At 40.5% G+C, this 19,147-nt stretch overlaps 1 non-coding gene and 1 pseudogene across 1 annotated transcript; one reads left to right on the forward strand and one right to left on the reverse strand.

The window, feature by feature from the left end:
- Window positions 1-4,490: 4,490 nt before the first annotated feature.
- On the reverse strand, window positions 4,491-4,836 carry LOC120865643 (annotated as a pseudogene).
- Window positions 4,837-12,963: 8,127 nt separating this feature from the next.
- Window positions 12,964-13,070, forward strand: LOC120865903. Its single transcript, XR_005721549.1, has one exon. It is a non-coding gene; the product is annotated as a U6 spliceosomal RNA (small nuclear RNA).
- Window positions 13,071-19,147: the final 6,077 nt, after the last annotated feature.

Genomic DNA, 19,147 nt, shown 5'->3' on the forward strand with positions numbered 1-19,147 from the left:
GCTAAGTAAGCCGTCAGGATTGAAGGCATGTTAGAGGTCATCAAATTCAATATCCTTCGAGCAGATGCTGTTGGTACCCTGCCTGCATCTCCTTGGCCCACTCTAGAGGCAGTTTTCTTATGCTCAGATGATTTCCTGCTGCTCTCTGATGGAAGCATGATTGGTCCATGTGGGATAAGACTAAGTGTCCCAGGAGCAAGTGGCAAGCAATAAAGGATGGATGTTGATGAATAAACACCCTGGTGAAAAGTTCTGAAAAGTGACCATCTCAGAAGGTCTCTAGCAGGAGAGAGACCTTTTAAATTTTTTTTAATGCCATTTTTAATTTTTTGTTTGCCCTATTTTATGACCATACCATGCAGCATGCACGATCTTAGTTTTCCAACCAACCTGCCCTTTGCAGTGGAAGCATGGCATCTTAACCACTGGACCACCAGGGAAGTCCTTCTCCAGCAGATTTTATTGCTAGTTTTCTACAGAGTTAACTCACAACTTATTGGTTAGCATGCTTTTTATTTACTGAGTCTCACTTTTTCACTGTTCACTGTGCTTCTTCAAGCCATAGCACTAATAAACTACTTGTATTCAAACCCTCGGTCAGGGTGTGCTCTGGAGGAACTCAAACCTGGACACCTATTATTATAGAAAATAGGAACCTGGTCATATAACTAAATAACAAAAGAACAAACAACTCAATCAAAAAATGGGCTGAAGACTTTAATAGACATTTCTCCAAAAAAGAAATACAAATGGACAATAAGCACATGAAAAGATGGTCCACATTGCTCAGTATTAGAGAAATGCAAACCACAGCTACAATGAGGTAACACCTCAGACAGGTCAGCATGGCCATCATTGAAGTCTACAAATAGCAAATTCTGGAGAGGATGTGAAGAAAAGGGAACCCTCTCAGACTGTTGGTGGAAATGTAAGTTGGAGCAGACACTATGGAAAACAGTATGGAGGTTCCTCAAAAATCTAAAACAAGAATTGCCACATGACCCAGCAATCCCACGCCTGGGCACATATCTGGAAAAAAAACGCTAATTGCAAAAGATTTACAGTAGCCAAGACATGGAAGAAACCTACACGTCCATTGACCTGTGAATGGATGAAGACGACGTGATACATATAAACAATGGAATACTACTCATCCATAAAAAGGAATGAAAGAATGCCATGTATAGCAACATGGATGGACCCAAGATGATCATACTAACTGAACTCAAAAAGAGAAAGACAAATACCAAATATCACATGGCACCACCTACATGAGGAATCTAAAACATGACACAAATGAATTTATCTATGAAACAAACGTAATCATGGACAGAGGGAACAGACTGGTCATTGCTGAGGAGGAGGGGTTTGGGGAAAGGATGGAGTGGGAGGTTGGAATTAGCAGATACAAACTGTTATACATAGAATGGATAAACAACAAGGTCTAACCATAGAGCACAGAGAACTATATTTAACAACCTATGATAAACCATATGCAAAAGAATATTACAAATGTATGTATGTATAGGTATAACTGATTACTTTGCAGTACAGCAGAAATTAACACATTGCAAATCAATTATACTTCAATAAAAAATATTAAAACTTAAAAAAGGAAACTGAGACCAAGAAACTAAGTCACTTGCATACAGGTCTATGAAGTTTGTGTGAAAGTGAGAGTGAAAGTCACTCAGTCACGTCCGACCCTTTGTGACTCCATGGACTATATAGTCCATGGAATTCTCTAGGCTACTGGAGTGGGTAGCCTTTCCCTTCTCCAGGGGATCTTCCCAACCTAGGGATCAAACGATTATGGTACAAATCTAGTTTCTATCATGCTTTCCTATTTATGTAACACTTGAATTTAAGCATGAATATATATATTAAAATAATAGTCCATGTTGTAAAAGAATCACAACTTACTTAACTAGTCCATAATGTTGGGCATTTGAGTTCAAGCATCTATTGAAGGAATCATGGAAACTCACTGAGGAAAAAGAATTATTTTTTCAGAGAATCTCCTGATTCTACCTGAACTTGTGATATTTTTGATTGCATTTATAAATGTCAGCGTCCACCCTCCTCTGTTTGTATTTATGAATACCAGATGGGCTCTTTTTGAATGATAGCACAGTAAACTAATGGCAACTCATTAAGGTCATTAAGGGAAGATGGTGTGGAATTTATGATCAGTGGGCTGTCATTTATGCAACCAACTAGGATCCATAAACTACAAGACAATCTGACAAGGATTTGATTTCTGATCTGAATGAATGCATAGGAACCCCTACATCTGGAGACACACCGTGTTTTCCAAGCTCTTTTCCAATGCTATCCATTTTTTGTCCCATCGATTATCGTTTTCACTGCATTATTCAGGGATAAAATTAATTGCTAACTGCTAGGTTTCCTGAGCACAGTCAGTTAATGCATAAGCTTGTTTACTGTGTGCCAGATGGTCCCACAGTTACTTGGGGATGGATGGATATTGATAAAACAGAGTCTTTGGTACAAACTGATGCCCCCAAATAGTTTTATATGATGGACATCTGTAGCTGGGGGACTCGGAAAAAGACAAGCTTTCCAAGTAGCTGCAGATTCTTCCTGTCTTTGAAAAATTATCAGCCTTGTAAATGTCTTATTCTTTAACCCCAAAGCTCTGCATAACAAAGGATAGATCTCTTGGATATCTTTAAAATGGGTCCTATTCTCATGCTGCTATTAAGATGAAGGGTGAGGGGTAAAGGGATGGTGCAAGGAAGTTTGCAATGTGAGGAAGGGTCAGAAAATGGCAAATGAACCCTTAAGATACATGTTCTTAGCCCTAGAAATTTTGAAATTTTTGTTTTAGGACACTCAGAGAATGCTTGCTCTTCTGAACCCGCTTCCCCTGGAATTAATAACTACTAAAGGTGCTTTTCCTCATTTAGGTTGGGGCATCTCCACTCTTCATCAGATGTAGTGGCTGAGAGGCACTCTCTTGGCAGGGCTGTCAGTGTGACATCCATCCAGACATTACCAGTTGTGCTGCCCAGGGATGCTGTGTTGATCTAGAGGCTGTCACCTGAACTCTGTGCTTCCGCTGCTCCAGGTGGACTCGCCATTGCAGAACCATTTTGAAGAGCTGGGTATTGATTTTTTTTTTTTTTCAGGGAAAAAAAAAGGAGGTGGAATGAAGTTGCTCTTCCTGCAAGTGGCTGGATATGAAATGGTCTGTGAGTTAGCCCTGAACTCTATTAAAATCGGCAAATACCATCTTGAGGATGTTAGGTTTCTCCTTGACATGAAAGCCCCTGTAGCTCAAGAAAACATCCAAGTATGGAAGCCTGTTGCCTGGGAGGGGAACATATGAAACTCTTGCAAACCGTTAACACGTGTGAGAAATGAGATTATTACAATCACATGAGCACTGCAGCAAGCTACTTGGGGGACAGGAAGAGAAGCAGAGGCATTTGGCAAGTTCATAGTGAACTCTGAGTAGTAGTGGGTATGTGTGGGGGGGGTGTTGCCTACACTTGGGGGAGGAGGCACTAACAGGGTGGGGTAAGTGGAGGGGGCCCCCAAGGGCATGCTTTACTTCCTGCATAATACTGCCTTTACAGGGACGATTCTTTCTGCATCGCCAACAGGGCACTGTTCAGTGTCTTGCAAATTACAGATGTGTCTATGAATATTGATGAAGAATGATGAAGCAGGTATAAAATGTTACAGGGTCTCTGGAGAAATTCAAAGAGCCATTTCTTGATCAGATTAGGAAATACAATGCCCATTAACATTACCACTTTGGAATTACCTCGTAGACAAAACATTAGCATTTAGTTCCAGTTAAAGTTATATTTCTGCCTTTAGAATTTGAATAAACCTGTACAGTTCAGGGAAGAGAAGAAAATTTGTCATCTTCCAGCCACCCAATAAGGCAAAGGTGATAGGTGTACCTTACAACATCCTAACAGTCTTCATAATAGTTCTGCTGAACTCAACACTGGAAATCTATCCATCTATATTCAAAGGATTGGTGGCAGGGCATTAATTTCATCAATATAAGCCCAACGGTTTAAAAAGAGGGTTGGATTAAATGTTGCACGGGGCTTGTCAGTTCTGACACTTGACAACCTAACGAAATACAAACAGAAGGAATGGTTCTCCCTTTCTTTTCTGTCTCTCTCTCTCTTGCTTTTTTTTTCTTCCCTTACTCCCCTTCCCGCTCCTTCCTTCTCTCATCTTTTCTCCCTCCCTCCTTTCCTTCTGAGGCCAGGTTGGTGGAAAGGAATGCTTGCTTTATTTTGGACGCTGGCATCAGGGAGGGAAGAGGGGAGAGGAGCACGGATGCCTGTCCAAAGGCCAACTCCTCCCAGTGACAATCGGGGCGGGGGGTGGGGGCAAGAGCTTTTACAGGTGGAGGAAGGGGGTTACATGCAGAAACAGCAGTCAGCTCTGACACTCATCTCGATTGAAATTGGTCACCAGTGATCTGACCAGCATCATCATGATTTTTTTTTTTTTTAGAGTGAACTGTACTTTAATTTACTGGCATTGTCAATCTATGAACAAGACAGGTATTGTTTTTTTCCATGAAGGGAGATGGTTTCCAATCTGCTATAATATGTGCCCACAGCTTCACCTTGAACATGCAGCATTCAGGCTGAACTCAGGGTAGATTATTCCTTTTTCACTTTCACAATTTTTATGCTGCTGCCAGAAGTCTTCATGGCGTTTGCTTTGAATTCGGTCTTCAGTGCACCTCTTGACTGCTTTTGCACAGATCTGGGAGGATCGGATGTAGCTGAGTCCAGCCTGTCACCAGTACGCCACCATGATGTCACGAGAGGGGGCGCGTTGGGCCGAATCGCGAAGACCTACCTATGTCGGCTCAGCGCGCGGCCCGGCTGCCGGAAGGTCAGGTCTGAGAACCGTGATTGTTTTAAGAACAGTTAATCTTCAGAGTCAAATGTTCCCATTTCCTTGAGGTCAGTTTTCAGAATTGTGACTACTTATATCATGGCTATAGTCGGGTCATCATGCAGTTAAATTCTCCACCTGGTGGGGATTTCAGAATCTACAAAACAGCTCACAGGGTATGCTCAGAATATTCCCGAGTCCCTGAGAAAGAACTAAAGGTCCTTGACTTTGCTTAATGACTGCATTATTCTTATTTGGTCTCCTTTGATTGTTTTCCTTTGTTTCTGCGTGTTCCCACTTCTCCGATTAAACTTACTCATTGGTTAAATTTTTCCACAGACAAAAGGTAGGCAGAGGACATGGAGGGCAAGAACCACAGGTTCTTCTTTCTTTTCCTTCCTTCCTTCTGATGATAAGTTGCACCTTTTCATGACACACAAGCTTTCCTTTCAGTTAAATGATTTTTCCTGCTTCCTCATACATACAAACTTCTTTCTGAAGGAAGATGGCGGACAGAGGATTTGTGTGATAATCAGAAATGACTACTTGGAAAAACTGACTACTCTTTTCTTCTGAGTTCAGTCATACATGTAAGTATTGTACCTAACTTGGTATGGTTTCAGTGTTATCTTTAAGAAAAAACTTCATTCCAGAAAAAAAAAAAATCCACTGAGAAAAATCAATCTGCTGGGTCCACAGATTTGACTGGAAAACAAAAATAAACCTTGACTCTTAGGAAGGAAGGTGCTGTTCTCCAAGTTTGACTAATGAGAGTTGAACCGGATAAACAGTGTTTATTGCTTTGTGGTTTTTATTGCATTTCAGGATCCCTGAAAATCAGCAAGTTCTGTCTGTTGCAGCTTTGGTTGCAGAGAAGTCCAATTAGTACAAGCTATACACGATAACCCCAGGCTCCTTTCCACACTATTCTCTGCGATTTTAGAGAGGCTGGTAATTCACAAGTGGAAGTTTCTCCGATCAGGTGCTTCCCCAAAATGTGCCACAGTTTTAAGCTTCATATGAATGATCTAATTTAAGTACAGGGCAAAACAGTAGAATATGAGACAAACTTATATAAAACTAAGTCAGTAGACTTTATAGCCTCTGAGAGCTTCTGTTTCTTTTTCTTTTTAAAAAATTTAGTACATGGTTGCTGTTCTTGAACTTGGAGAAGTAGATTCTTACTCTTCAGTGTTATACTTACTTCAACTAAATAACTGTCAAAGGTGTGTTAGCTGTAATGTTGAGGAACCTTAGCTCAGGTAATCACAAACCATGTCCTGATGATTACCTTTTTCCTGATGAGCTGGACACAGAATATAAAGGCAGCCTTGTGGATACAAGGAGAAAAGTTCTGGCCTTGAGATTCAAGAATGAAGTACATTTCAGCCCTTCAGTTGGTCAAAAATCAGAAGATAAATATGCTGATGGAGAGTTCAATCTTTGGATTATGAAGTTTAAAAAATTACCTGCAGTATTAATAGCACTCATCTATAGCACAAGTATTTAATTTTGATACCAATGGTGAAAAATGCAAAATAAGGTTTATAAAGCTATCTAGGAGTCAGTAATTCCTTAGACAGAAGAAAGTTCAAGTTTACAATATTGAAAAGCTTGAACCAAGTAACAAGGACTGGTTGTAAATACAGATCATGTCTCCAGCAGCTAGTTGTTTAATTCTAGGAAGCTTAGAGAGGCAAAAAGGAGAAATGAAGTATCTTCCTAAGAGCTATTAATATATTGTTAAAAACTATTCTCCCGCTAGGAGAAATTTCATGTTATGCCATTGTTAGTTTCCTTGAGCTCTGGAATTCTGTTACAATGTTTAAGATCCTAAGTCTTAAATATATTTATTAATGATGTATTTTTAGGGGCAAAAGGGGAGAGAGTGTTATTGAATATGCTGCCTGGAACTTTAAAAATAACAAATGAAATCTGATAGCAGTACCTTAGCATTAGCATCCCCGGGATCTTACAGATGAGGAGAAACCAAGGCTCAGAAAGCTTCCATGTGGCAGAGCTAAGATGTGAAGCCCTGATATCATTCCATTCCACTGCAAGAAGAGAGCTAACTGACCATCCAAGATACCGAGGGGAGAACCATCTCTGTAGCTTCCTTGCTCTAATGATTGTGTTGAGAGTGAAAAAATGAGGATGTGCTCCACGGCCAATGAAGGGAGGACAAACAGACTCAGAGGACAGACATTCCTTGGCAAGCTGAGAAAGCACTAAAGATTCAAGACATCTGTCCAGGACTCTCTAAGGCAGACAAAGAGATGATTAAATAACCAGCTGGATGGTTAGGCCAGTCTTCTGGGATAGCAGACCACAACTGGGCTGAATTGTGGGTACCAGCTGGGACATCAAACCCTCCCAATATGGTTCCACTCCCCCGACATGGCTGTTTTAGTTCTTTAGCTCTGGAAGGCTAGAAGCCAGAAAGAAACGTAAAAATGCATCCCTGGAATATGTTAAATGTGTTCAGAAGAAAGCAAGGAGCTTGCATAGAGCCAAGGCCTCTGAGCATTTCCATGGGGGACAGTAGACAGACTAGAATGATCTAAGGGAGTGGAAGCAAAAGGATTTCAGATACAAACCAACTTCCTACTGTGCTCCTTGTTAAATCGTGTAGAGAACAAAATAAAGTGTTTGAACATTTTAACTTTCCCAGTCCATTTACTATGTGTCGTGGACATGTCTTTTCAGATCTCTGGTCTGAAGGGAGTGAACAAATAAACACACACCGTCTTATTGCCATGATAAAAATTCTCTGAGTATGAGAAATAATGAAAACGGTGAGGTCTATCAACCTTTCCTAGGCTGACTTGAGAAACTCAGTGAAAGGTCTAAGTATCTGTGGTATGTGACCGTCTTCCTCTGTTGCCTTAAAAAAGTAAGGAGAGGAAAGGAGGGGTGCTGCTATCGTGTCCAGATCGTGTCTGACATGGAGAATGCAGTCCCGCAACACAGCCATTAAGCGCTGGGGTCAGAGGCAAGATTCATATATTCTGCAAAATGGCTTAGTTCAGTCATTCAGAGTCAACACATTCCCTTAAGACACAGAGCAGTTGGCAGATGAAGGAGGCTCTTTGCTGCTGTCTTTGCCTGTAGCACTCACGGTAATCTTGTCAACATGGTGAGTGTGACAAATTGCATCTGCTTATTTTTGCTGTTTTCTAGAGGTGGGAGAAGAGATTTAACTCGAGATCCATCCTCACGTTTTTGCTCCGCCTGCCAGCCCTTTCTGTAGTTCTTAGATCAGGGTACTTATAGAAGGTCTCAAGCATCACAAAACATGCTGGGCAGAGAAATCAGTTGTCTTGGAAAAGAGCACTGGTGAAAACCAAACACACTAGCAAACAACATACAAACAGAGACTCCTTCAGATGGGCAAAGCAGCTTGTTTTGGAGTTTCCTTCTTTATATCACCCTTTGCTTTCAGTGTGTATGTGCACACAAATGGGGCATGTGTGTGTGTGAGAGAGAGAGAGAGAGACAGGCTGTGTGTGCATGAAATGTTAGCATTAAAAAATTAACTCCTCCCTGACCCCCTGCTAAGACCTCCAGTCAATTTTAAATATCATACTGCTTCCCTCAAAATCACAGCTAGCTTCTGGCTCCCAAATTTGAAAATAGATATGAAGAGAAGGAGAGCTGGGTCAGAAAGAAGGCAGGAGGTAGGAACATTTTAATCTGTCAGCAGGAAGTTTTTGAAAAAAATTCTAGAGTAAGAAATGAAAAATCTTGTGGGAAAGGAAACAGCCACAGTAAAAGGTAGGAGTAGGTATTTCCAACAGGGACATATCCAAGAAGAAGGGGGTGGGAATTTAGGGGCACTCAAGTGCCTTCCTGTATTTTGATGCAAACAGCCGACTCATTGGCAAAGACCCCGATGCTGGAGAAGATTGAGGGCAGAAGGAGAAGGGGACGACAGAGGATGAGATGGCTGGATGGCATCACCGATGCAATGGACATGAACTTGGGCAAACTCTGGGAGATGGTGAGGGACAGAGAAATCTGGTACTGTAGCCATGAGGTCACCAAGAGTTGGACACAACTGGCTGACTGAACACCAGTACCTTCCCAACTGAAAAGCTGCCTGCTGGCCTTTGCCAGAAAGAAATTGGAGGAAATCTGCGTGAAAGCTCTGAACTGTTTTGACTGTACGCGTGGACATCTGAGGGAGAGACAAGCTCGTAAGTAATGGTGAGTTATCACAGCAATTCAAGTGTGTGTGTATTTGAATGTTCATGTGCGTGTGCATGAGCAAAAGTGAGAAAGAGAGAGAGAGAAAGACATAAAACAACCTAAAAAGATACAAAGAGAGGGTAAGAGAATAGAAAGTCGAAAATGGACACTGCAGAATGCCTGTGGTCTGGAGATGCATGATGTGAAAATATTCCCTGGGTACCAACTGATGATTTTCCTTCTCAGCCCTTTAGCAATGCAGATGGTCTTTGACTCTGACTTAAAATTTTCACCATTATGATGACGTGAAAGCGATAGGCATTCAGTAGAAAGTATACTTGGGATTTTGATCCTTTTTTGGGTGAGCCTTATGCCGTACAATCCTCTCTGGTGTTTCTAGGCAGGGCCGCCTCAGCTCCCAGGAAGTCCACTGGGAGTTGATCACGAGAGTCAGCAACTGACACACTCGCAACCATTCTGCACCCACAGAGCCCCTCTGTTTTTTCACTTTCAGTACAGTATTCAATCCATTAAATGAGATACCCAAGACTTCACTATAAAACAAGGTTTGTGTTCAATGCTTTTGCCCAACTCTGGGCTAGCAGAAGTGCTCTGTGCACGTTTAAGGTAGGCTAGGTCAAGCTATGATGTTCAATAACTCAGTCGTATCAAATGTATTTTTGGCTTAATGGTATTTTCAACTTGCAATGGGTTTATTGGATTGTAAAGTGACAGTTAGTCACTCGGTCGTGTCTGACACTTTGTGACCCCGTGGACTGTAGCCCACTCTGTCCATGGAATTCTCCAGGCAAGAATAATGAAGTGGGTTGCCATTTCCTTCTCCAGGGGAATCTTCCCAACCCAGGGATCGAACCCAGGTCTCCCACATTGCAGGCAGACTCTTTAGCAACTGAGCCACCAGAGAAGCCTTCCTCTGCCCACGGGATTCTCCAGGCAAGAATACTGGAGTGGGTTGCCATTACTTTCTCCAGGGAATCCTCCCAACCCAGGGATTGAACCCAGGTCTCTCTCATTGCAGGTGAATTCTTTGCCATCTGAGCCACCAGGGAAACACCATACTTCATCGTAAACTGAGGAAGATCTATGTGATCTGCAGTTCTCAATCCCAGCAGGCGTTAGAATCAAGTGGAGGGTTTGCTTAAACACAGATTGCTGGCCTCCTTCCCATGTTCCCAGAGCTTCTGACTCAGGAGGCCTGCGGTGAAGCCGGGAGTTCACATTTCTATCAAGTTCACAGGGAATGCTGATTCTGCACGCTGATCTAACCTCAGTGTAGCAGCATTCTACGGTATGTGTTTACTTTCTCTCACAGTTTATAGATGAGGAAACAGCAGCCTCCATACAACAAGCAGATCCAGGCATTGTGACTTCGATTCCAGGCTACACAATACAAATCAAAGTGGTGTTCAGAAAGCAGATCTTTCTCAAGATTGTCCCTCGTTGGCCTGTCAGTCATTTACAGCTAATCAGAACTTGGGTCAAATATATTTCAGTCCAGAGACACCGTCATCCCAGGATGTGATGAACAGATCTTTCATACTGATGTTTTTCACTACGCATAGCTCTCTTAAGCATGCTGAGAAGCTTGTTATATTGCCAGTTTTTCTCACATTTTAATAATTTAAAATATCAGCTTTTTCCTATTTTAAAAATATAGTTTGTGCATGTAGAAAATAAAATAATTGTGTAATGAAGAAAATAACAACTTTTAGTTTTCTCTCCTGGAAGTAATCATGGTCAATGTTTTAAAGATTTTGAGGTTAAGTTTTTAATAGAGTTGTATAAGCTTTTTTCTTTCCTTGAGTCTTTTTTTTTAAAGCAGATTTATTGATTCATATATTCAGAGGAATATAGAATTCACATACCATATAATTCACCCATTTAAAATGTACAATTCAATGGCTTTTCATGTAGTCACAAAGCTGTGGAAGTATCACCACAATTAATTTGGGAACATTTTCATCACCCTAAAAGAAGCAGTCACTCCCGCCCCCTCTCCCCTCCCACCCAATCCTCCAGCCATGGAAACTACTGATATACTTTCTGTCTCCATGGATTTGCCTGTTCTGGTTAACTGGAATCATATGATACTTGTTCTTGTGACTGCCTTCTTTTATTTAACCTATGTTTTTTCAAGGTTCATCTATGTTATAAGCACATATCGGTACTTCAGTACTAGTTACTGTTGAATAATATTACATTGTATGGATTTACTATGTTTATCTATCCATCAGTGGACTATTTGGGTTATTTTCACCTCTTGAATACTGTGACTAATGCTTTGACACTTGTGTACAAGTTTCTGTGTGGATGTATGTTTTCTGTTCTCTTGGGGGGTGTGTGTGTGTGTGTGTGTGTGTAAGAGAGAGAGAGAGAGCAAGCGAGGAGTGAAATTCCCGTAGTACACAGTTACTCTGTTTTTAACTTTCTCAGAAGCTGTCAAACAATTTTCAAAGCTGCACTATTTTACATCATTAAGAGCAATGTATGAGGGTTTTAATTTCTCCCCTTCCTTGCCAACACTTGTAATCAGACTTTTTAACTGGACACATCCTAGTGCCTGTGAGGTAGTATCATATGGTGGTTTTGCTTTTCATTTCCTTAATAACTAATGATGTTAAGTATCAGTTCATATGCTAGTTGATGATTTGTGTAGCTTCTTGCGGAAATGTCTGTTCAGATCCCTTGCCTCTTTTAAAATTTGTTTCTGCATCATTTTGCGAATAAATTGTAGAAGTTCTTTATATATTCTGGATATAATTCCTTTATCAGATAAATGATTTGCAAGTATTCATTCCCATTTTATGGGCGTTTTACTATCTTGAAAGTTGTCTCCACTTCCTTTGAAGCACAAATGATTTTTTTTGTTTTGATGAAGTTCAGATAATTTTCTTCTTTTTTCACTTGAGCTTTTAGATTCACATCTAAAAAGGTTTCGCCTAATCTAAGATCATAAAAACTGACTCCTATATTTCCTTCTTAAAGTTTAAAAGTTTTAGCTCTCACATTTTGGTCTATGATACATTTTGAGTTAGCGTTTTCTTATGATGTAAGGAAAGGGCCCAACTTCATTCTTTATTATTTTGTATATGAATATCCAGTTGACCCAGCACAATATTCCTTTCCTCACTTACTTGTGTATAATTCTTCTATCATACATTTATATACATGGAATTTTTCAGGACATTTCTCTATTGCTTTAGGTATATTCCTCAGTCTATTTTAAATGACAAATTATTACCCTTTGGTAAATGTATCTTCCTACCTGCACACAGGAATTAATTTAGGAAACTGCCTGGCCTGAACTAGATGTCCTATACTGACCATGTGACTTCATATCTCTTGATCATACCTAATTCACTGAGGTGTTGGGGTTACAGGGAGGTATCCACTCTACAAGTTCAGAATCCTCGGAAAGATAGAATCAGGAAAAGGCAGATGTTAGCTTTTAGTATTGATAAGGAGATTGGAAAACGTGACTCGGGAACATTGGTCAAATAGTTTTGTAACATTCTCTCATCTTTGTCCAAAATCTAGATCTTGGGGAAGGCAACCTGCATGGAATATTGGTTCAATAAAGCAAGACATTTCACAGATCCAAAGTGGAAAGCAAAGGGGAGAGTCACCTGGTTCTTACTGTCCCACTTGAGAAATAGGAACAAGTGACCATCACCTCCATAGGGAAATACAGCCAGAGCGAAGAAACCAGGACTGTAACTCTAGTGCACTCTTTTTCAAATGTTAGCCTGCATTAGAATCCACTGGGGGGATTGCTACAGTCATTTATTATTTTCATTTTGAAATAATTTTAGACAAAGAAAAGTAGCAAAAACAGTTTCCATATACTCTCCACCTGTGCTCGCTTCGGCAGCACATATACTATAATTGGAACAATACAGAGAAGATTAGCATGGCCCCTGCGCAAGGATGACACGCAAATTCGTGAAGCGTTACATATTTTTGCTGGGAGGGATTGGGGGCAAGAGGAGAAGGGGACGACCGAGGATGAGATGGCTGGATGGCATCACGGACTCGATGGACGTGAGTCTGAGTGAACTCCGGGAGATGGTGATGGACAGGGAGACCTGGCGTGCTGCGATTCATGGGGTCGCACAGAGTCGGACAGGACTGAGCGACTGAACTGAACTGAACTAGTCATCCCTAGAAAGTGAAAGTGAAGTCGCTCAGTCGTGTCCGACTCTGCGACCGCGTGGACTGTAGCCCACCAGGCTCCTCCCTCCATGGGATTCTCCAGTGAAGAGTACTGGAGTAGGTTGCCATTTCCTTCTCCAGGGGATCTTCCCAACCCAGGGATCGAACCCCGTCTCCCGCATTCCAGGCAGACGCTTTAACCTCTGAGCCACCAGGGAAGCAACTCATCCCTAAGCAGAGCACAATTGTCAACACCCAGAAACTACATTGACACAGTCATATTGCCAACCTACAGACCTTATTCAAATCTCACCAATCCTTCCCCTCACCGCCCCCCCCCCACGACATTCCCAGGATATAATTCAATGTCTCACATTTTTATTTAATTGGAGCGTCTGCCTGCAATGCGGGAGACCTGAGTTCAATCCTTGGGTTGGGAAGATCCCCTGGAGAAGGAAATGGCAAGCCACTCCAGTATTCTTGCCTGGAGAATCCCATGGACGGGGAAGCCTGGTGGGCTACAGTCCATAGGGTCGCAAAGAGTCGGACAGGACTGAGCAACTTCACTTTCACTTTCTTTCACTTTCACTTAGTACCCTCCAACTCTGTGAGAGTCCATTCATTCCTTAGTTTTCTATAACCTTGACGCTTTCAAAGAGTACTGTTCAGATATTTTATTGAATGTCCCTGACTTGCAAATACAGATAGTTTTACTTGTTAACCCCCTTCCTTATGCCCCTGATTGGTTTCTCTTGTCTAATTGAATTGGCTAATATCTCAAATACAACTTGAATAACAGCAAAAGTAGCCTGCTTGACTTGTTTCTGAATCTAGTGGAAATGCGTCTAGTGTTTGCCCATTAAGTAAGATAGTGGCTTTAGGATGAGTTACACATACTTTATGATTTTATGAAAGTAGCCTTCAATTTCTATTTTATTGAATGTTTTTATTATGCGTGGGTATCAAATTTTGTAAAAGTCTTCAGCATATAAAGAAATATCATATAATTGTTTCCTTAGATATATTAATAAATGATGTCAATGGATTTTCTAATAGTAAACCTAAAGTGCATTTCTGGAATATGTTCCACTTGGTGATACTGTATTACGTTCTCATTGTGATATTGAATCTGTTTGCTAATATTTTACCCTAGTAAAATTTACTAGTTTGTCCTTAATATTTATAAGTGATATTGGTCTTTTTCTTTTATATTGTCTTTTATACTGTTTTATAGGTTTTCTTTTTTACTATTTTATACTGCTTTATAGGTTTTTTTTATCTTTTTATTTTTTTAAATTTATTTATTTATTTTTAATTTTTACTTTACAATTCTGTATTGGTTTTGGCATAGATTGACATGAATCCACCACAGGTGTACATGCTTTATAGGTTTAGATATCAATATTATCACTGCTTCATAAGAATAACTAGAAAGTTTTTCTTGACTTAGAATGCTCTTGAACTAAAGAACCTTAGAATGATCTGTCATCAGAAAGAAGGAAGGAAGTAAAACAGGGTAGGATCCTACCAGGGAGAGAAGTTAACTATATGATCTAGAGATTATCGTTCTAAGTGAAGTAAGTCAGAAAGAGAAAGACAAGTACTATATGATATTACTTATACATGGAATCTAAAATATGATACAAATCAATATATCAATGAATCAAAAAAAGATACAGAGAACAGGCTTGTGATTTTACCCAAGGGGGAGAGGGAGTAGCAGAGGGAAGGAATTGGAGTTAGCAAATGCAAACTATTATATATAGGATGGATTAGACAATAAGATCATACTGTACAGCATAAGAACTATATTCAATATTCTATGACAAACCGTAATGGAAAAGAATATGAAAAAGAATACACACACACACATAACAGAGTCACTTTGCTCTACAGAAAAATCAACACAACATTGTAAATCAACTATACTTCAATAAAATTAAATGAAACAAATTATCTTTCTACAGATGTTTAGATAGCAAACAGACTTAGAAGATAGAGTATCTAGACCCCTCTGGAGCAAAGACAGGTTTGATTAAAGCTTAAGATGGTAAAGCAAGCATTTTCCTCCAGAACAACAGGAAATACAATTACACCCATTGTAAAAGACTGGGTTCCTAAAGCTCTGCAATCCATGGCATATGAAGATACTCATGCTCCTCTTTTTAGCACCTGGTAGGCATAAAGCCTTAAGTAACTAGAGATCTCTTCAAGAAAATTAGAGATACCAAGGAACATTTCATGCAAAGATGGGCTCGATAAAGGACAGAAATGGTATGGACCTAACAGAAGCAGAAGATATTAAGAAGAGGTGGCAAGAATACACAGAAGAACTGTACAAAAAAGATCTTCATGACCAAGATAATCACAATGGTGTGATCACTCACCCAGAGCCAGACATCCCAGAATTTGAAGTCAAGTGGACCTTAGAAAGCATCACTATGAACAAAGCTAGTGGAGGTGGTGGAATTCCAGTTGAGCTATTTCAAATCCTAGAAGATGATACTGTGAAAGTGCTGCACTCAATATGCCAGCAAATTTGGAAAACTCAGCAGTGGCCACAGGACTGGAAAAGGTCAGTTTTCATTCCAAACCCAAAGAAAGGCAATGCCAAAGAATGCTCAAACTACTGCATAATTGCACTCATCTCACACACTAGTAAAGTAATGCTCAAAATTTTCCAAGCCAGGCTTTAGCAATACGTGAACCGCGAACTTCCAGATATTCAAGGTGGTTTTAGAAAAAAGGCAGAGGAACCAGAGATCAAATTGCCAACATCCACTGGATCATGGAAAAAGCAAGAAATTTCTAAAAAAACATCTATTTCTTCTTTCTTGACTATGCCAAAGCCTTTGACTGTGTGGATCACAAGAAACTGTGGAAAATTTTGAAAGAGATGGGAATACCAGACCACCTAACCTGCCTCTTGAGAAACCTATATGCAGGTCAGGAAACAACAGTTAGAACTGGACATGGAACAGACTGGTTCCAAATAGGAAAAGGAGTATGTCAAGGCTGTATATTGTCACCCTGCTTATTTAACTTATATGCAGAGTACATCATGAGAAATGCTGGGCTGGAAGAAGCACAACCTGGAATCAAGATTGCCGGGAGAAATATCAATAACCTCAGATATGCAGATGACACCACCCTTATGATAGAAAGTGAAGAGGAACTAAAAAGCCTCTTGATGAAAGTGAAAGAGGAGAGTGAAAGAGTTGGCTTAATGCTCAACATTCAGAAAACTAAGATCATGGCATCCGGTCCCATCACTTCATGGGAAATAGATGGGGAAATGGTAGAAACAGTGTCAGACTATTTTGGGGGGCTTCAAAATCACTGCAGATGGTGATTGCAGCCTTGAAATTAAAAGACGCTTACTCCTTGGAACGAAAGTTATGACCAACCTAGATAGCATATTCAAAAGCAGAGATATTACTTTGCCAAGAAAGGTCTGTCTAGTCAAGGCTATGGTTTTTCCAGTGGTCATGTATGGATGTGAGAGTTGGACTGTGAAGAAAGCTGAGTGCTGAAGAATTGATGCTTTTGAACTGTAGTGTTGGAGAAGACTCTTGAGAGTCCCTTGGACTGCAAGGAGATCCAAGCAGTCCATTCCAAAGGAGATCAGTCCTGGGTGTTCATTGGAAGGAATGATGCTAAAGCTGAAACTGCAGTACTTTGGCCACCTCATGTGAAGAGTTGACTCATTGGAAAAGACTCTGATGCTGGGAGGGATTGGGGGCAGGAGGAGAAGGGGACGACAGAGGATGAGATGGCTGGATGGCACCACCAACTCGATGCACATATGTTCGGGTGAACTCTGGGAGTTGGTGATGGACAGGGAGGCCTGGCGTGCCGCGATTCATTGGGTCACAAAGAGTCGGACACGACTGAGCGACTGAACTGACCTGAACTAGAACAAATGCTATTACTCTGATTAGTGCTATTACTTTGAAGAGCAAACCATCCTCTGTCTCTGATTAGTGATTTCTTGTCTTCTGCTAACAACCATGAAGGCAGCAAGCTAGCTTATTTTTAAACTTGCAAGTAAAGTAAGATTTTAGGCCGTTCATACTTATGGAGAGGCGCATGTATAAAATTGTGACATTCAGAGCCACCACCATCAGAAGCCAAGTGTTTTGCCAGCATATGAGCTGATTCACTTGGAAGAAGGAGGGGAGGGCACGTAATACTTGAGATGGATGAAAGGCAAGAGCAGGACCATTTTCTGGCTCAGCCCTTCTTGTAGCCTATTGCACAAACCTTAGATCCGCTTCAAGATGATGTTAAAGGTCTTAGTATTTTTAACAGGAGGACTTAGCAGGTTTAAGGGCATTCAGCCTCCTCAGGGAGATTCTCCTGAGCGACAGGGTGAGACAAAACCTTATGGAACACCATGGATAAGGCAGTGAAAGATACTTGGGGTCTTGCTGCCCCAGAATGAGTTTTAATGCAGAAGAAAGTGAGCATTCTCCCATCAGAGAATGAGAAACTGCCGCACCCACCACAAAGTTCAGACACATTATTGTAATTAGCCCCATTGCCCTAGAAAGTGCCTTTAATCCTTGTGCTGGAATGGGACAAGAATTTACAAGGTGTCATTATGTCAATGGGGCAGCAAATGCTCTGGATTAAGGTGGAGTCCTTAACAAAAAATGTGCTACTGGGGTATTGAGCAGATCAATAGAATAGAATCAAAAAGCCAGAAATAAACCTTTCCATTTATGGTCAATTGCTTTTCAAGAGGAATACTGAGACAGTTCAAAGAAAGAAAGCATAGTCTTTTTACAAAGTGCCGAAACTGATATCCATGTGTAAGAGAATGGAATCAAATCCTTTCCTTATACACAAACAAAACTTAACTCAAAGTAGGCCACTATCTAGAATTTTGAAAGTTTTAGAAGAAATCACAGTGGGCAAAGACTTCTTTAAAAAAAAAATCCTATATTTATTTGGTTGCAGTGGGTCTTAGCTGAAGCACTCAGAATCTTTAGTTGCAGCATGTGGGATCTAGCTCCTTGACCAGAAATCAAACCTGGGCCCCCTGCATTGGGAGCTAAGGGTCTTAGCCCCTGGACTACCAGGGAAGTCCCAAAGACTTCTTTAATGTAAGAACAAGAAAAGAAGATAAATTGGACTCCACTGAAATTAAAATCTTTTGACTATCAAAGGACATCAAGAAAATGAAAGAACAACTCATAGGATGAGGTAAAATATTTGTAAATCAAATGCTTGATAAGGGATTTGCATCTAGAATATACAGGTAATGTCTGAACCTCAATAATAATAGGATAAACACTTCAGTTATGAAGGATATAAATGGACATTTCTCCAAAGAAGATATAGAATCACATAAATAACCCCATGAAATAATGATCAATATCATCAGTCATTTGGAAAATGCAAATTAGAACAACAATGAGATATGATTTCACACTCACTAGAACAGCTATAACCAAAAAGTCAGATAACAACAAGAATTTGGTAAAAATAGAGAAATTAGGACCCTCATGAGCTTCCCTGGTGGCTCAGATGGTAAAGAATCTGCCTGCATTTCAAAAGACCCAGGTTTGATACTTGGGTTGGGAAGATCCCCTAGAGAACATAATGGCTACCCACTCCAGCATTCTTGCCTGGAGAATTCCATGGATGGAGGAGCCTGGCAGGCTATGGTCCATGGGGTCACATAGAATCAGACATGACTGAGTGACCAACACTTTCACTTTTTTCACTTTCACATTGTTGATGAGGTTGTATTTTTACCTGATTTGGAAAATGGATTGGTTGCCCCTTCAAGAGTTAAACATTAAGTTACCATATGACACAACAATTCCACACCTAGTTACCCAATATTTAACCCAAGAAAATTGAAAACATATGTCTGCAC

Source organism: Oryx dammah, unplaced genomic scaffold (genome assembly GCF_014754425.2).
Source record: "Oryx dammah isolate SB20612 unplaced genomic scaffold, SCBI_Odam_1.1 HiC_scaffold_7, whole genome shotgun sequence".
Classification (NCBI taxonomy): domain Eukaryota; kingdom Metazoa; phylum Chordata; class Mammalia; order Artiodactyla; family Bovidae; genus Oryx; species Oryx dammah.